Below are 2,895 nucleotides of genomic sequence, written 5' to 3'. Positions count from 1 at the left end.
ATTCTTCTGAGTAAATTCACCTCCTTTTAGCTTTTCTCATAGTTTAAACTAAAAAAAAAAAAAAAAAAGCCACAAGCTTTAAAAAATATACCCCAAAAGAGAAATGGTTGATGATAAAAGTCAATATTTCTATGTTACATCTGAAGTATGTTTATGTGTACAGCTTGACAATAAATTCAAATAGATCAGAGGAAGGCATAAAAAAACTTTATACGTCATCCATAGAGGTGATTCATGATGTAAATACCATTATATTTTGTCAACAAAATATAGGACTCCACAACCTCTATTAACTATAAAAACCGAGAGTGGAGGCAAACTGCCTGAATTATGTATGGTAAAGTATGGCCCACTTTTCAAATGTTATATGAATAATGCAGGTGGACCCCTTAAGCAAACCTGGTATATGAAAAAAAGGAAGATTACTATAAAGGATAGAGAGTGATTTAAAAAAATTCACTACACGGTTTTTTAAACATTTCATGAAAAATGTGTACCAAATTTTATTTTATTTTATTTTTTTAATTTTTTAGGTGAGGCAACCCTTGGTTGACTTCACAGATTGCAAGGACCTTGTCAGCTTACAATCCCTTATTTTTTTATTTTTTTATTTTTTGCGCCTATAGCACCTGGTCTTCCTAGGTGATCTCCCATTCATGTACTAACCAGGCCTGATGCTGCTTAGCTTCCGAGGTCAGACGAGATCAGGCTTGTTCAGGGTAGCATGACTGTAGATCCAAATTTTAAAATATATTTATATAGTATTCAACATTGTTTTCATTTTTAAATTGTGGTATTATGACTTATAATAAGAAATATGTATATTTGGTCTTGGACTCCTTTCTGGCACAGAGCTCCTAAACCTTTTGAAATTTCCTAAGTGTTGAGAACATAAGGTACCTCTTGTTATGTTAATACAGTGAATTTTGGAAAGCACCTACGGATGGGGGCCGGTTTCCAGGAGAACCAACTATGTGTTAGAGGGTTGGAACTTTCGAATCTACTTCTGTGACCTCCTGGAGCAGGGAAGAGAATGGAGGCTTAATCAATCACCAATGGACAATAATTTAATCAATTATGCCCATGTAATGAAGCTTTCATAAAAACTAGAAAAGATGGGGTTCAGAGTTTCCAGGTTGGTGAACGCGTAAATATTTGGGGAGAATAGTGCACTCTGAGAGAATATGGAAGCTCTGAGTCCCTTCCCACACACCTGGCCCTATGCATCTCTTTTATCTGGCTATTCCTGATTTATATCCTTTTGTAAACCGGTAATCTAGTAAGTAAAACATTCCTCTGATATCTGTGAACCGCTCTAGCAAATTAATTGAACCCAAGGAGACGGTCATGGGAACTTCTCATTTATAGCCAGTAGGTCAGAAGTACAGCTAATAACCTAGACTTGTGTCTGATGTCTGCACTGGGAAATAGGGGGCAGTGTTGTAGAACTGAACCCTTAACCTGTAGAATATGATGCTATTTTCAGTTAGTTTGTGTCAAAATTGAGTGAATTGAATTGGATTCTTGGACACCCTGATGGTATCTAAGAATTACTTGGTGGTATGTGGGGAAGCCCCCACTACACACACACACACACACACACACACACACACACACATTGGAATTGCGTCCAAGAACTCAAAGAACAAGCCTATGCATAATACTCATTCTTTTGTTCCTTACCAGCGGTGTGACCTTACAAAGGTTATTTACCCATCCAAAGTTTCAATTGCCCCTTTTGTAAAATGGAGTTGGAAATAGCTAGCTTAGAGTCATTGAAATGACTTATGAGAATTATGTAAGAAAATGTCTCACTGTCCTCAATGGTTTTTGTTTGTTGTCTATAATGTAAAATGTTTGATAAAATTTTTCTCACAGAGATTTAAAAAGGAATATGTCCAAATGATGTAGTGATTTAGGACACATTCAAATCTCTTGTGGCTTGTATGGCTATGTATGTTTTAACACAAAAAGGATATTTTTAAAATAAACCTTTTAACTCTATTTATAACTAATGCCCTAATACAGAATAACTCATTATTTCTCTCCAAAATGCCCTAAAATAAAGGAAACTGCTTTCAGATTAAGACTACCTGCATGAATTTTCACTACTCAAATACATAATTTTACGTTTTGGTGCTGGGAAAAAAAAAAAAGGCTTCGTGAAAAGAGGCAACAGCTTCACTAAGTACCCAAGTATTTTGTAATATAAGGATCTAGCAAGTGTAATAGGCCTTAAATAATCGTTCTAGAAGAAACTCTGTACTGTGTTTAGTAAATAATTTTGACTACTGGGATCATTTCCTTTAAAGCTGAATTTGCTAAAAAGCCTTGGGCACAATTTTAACAGTGTCCCAAAGCCCTGTAATTGGGCAATTAGTGCTTAATGATATAGAAGAACCTCTACCCTACATAAAATTGAATGGTATCCCTTGAGCTGTTAAGACCATGGAGGCATGCATTTTTCAATGTCAGCATTATGGGTTTTTTGTTGTTGTATTTTAACATATAGCAACAAAAACATATTTAATCTAAAGGCAATCAGTAGCATGTAGAAGCAAAAATGTAAATGGGAAAGGAACACCTTGATCTTCGTGGTTATTGAGAAGTCCAGTTGAGTGAATATCATATTTGTGTGTTTGGTGAACTTTTCTTTTACTTTTTCCTCATCCTCTTTCATGCATGACATTAGAATTAAGCATGTTTTGGAGTGCTATAGTTTTAATTCTTTTTCAGTTTAGGACTTTTCTCCTTTATGAAGGCCAAGATTTCTGTAAAAGGAACTTTGGGAAATGGTTTCTTGATTCATATTTAACTTCCACAAGACCTGTGTGTGACATTTTGAAATATTCAATTATACAGACATTCACCCAGTACCATACACAATATGAGGCA

General features: G+C 35.1%; 1 pseudogene; it reads right to left on the bottom strand.

The window, feature by feature from the left end:
- Positions 1–617: 617 nt before the first annotated feature.
- On the bottom strand, positions 618–736 carry LOC111745394 (annotated as a pseudogene).
- Between the last annotated feature and the right edge of the window lie 2,159 nt (positions 737–2,895).

This window comes from Pteropus vampyrus, unplaced genomic scaffold, assembly GCF_000151845.1.
Source record: "Pteropus vampyrus isolate Shadow unplaced genomic scaffold, Pvam_2.0 Scaffold153, whole genome shotgun sequence".
Lineage (NCBI taxonomy): Eukaryota > Metazoa > Chordata > Mammalia > Chiroptera > Pteropodidae > Pteropus > Pteropus vampyrus.
Note: the sequence above shows the minus strand (reverse complement) of the source record. Positions and strands in the feature narration are given on the sequence as shown.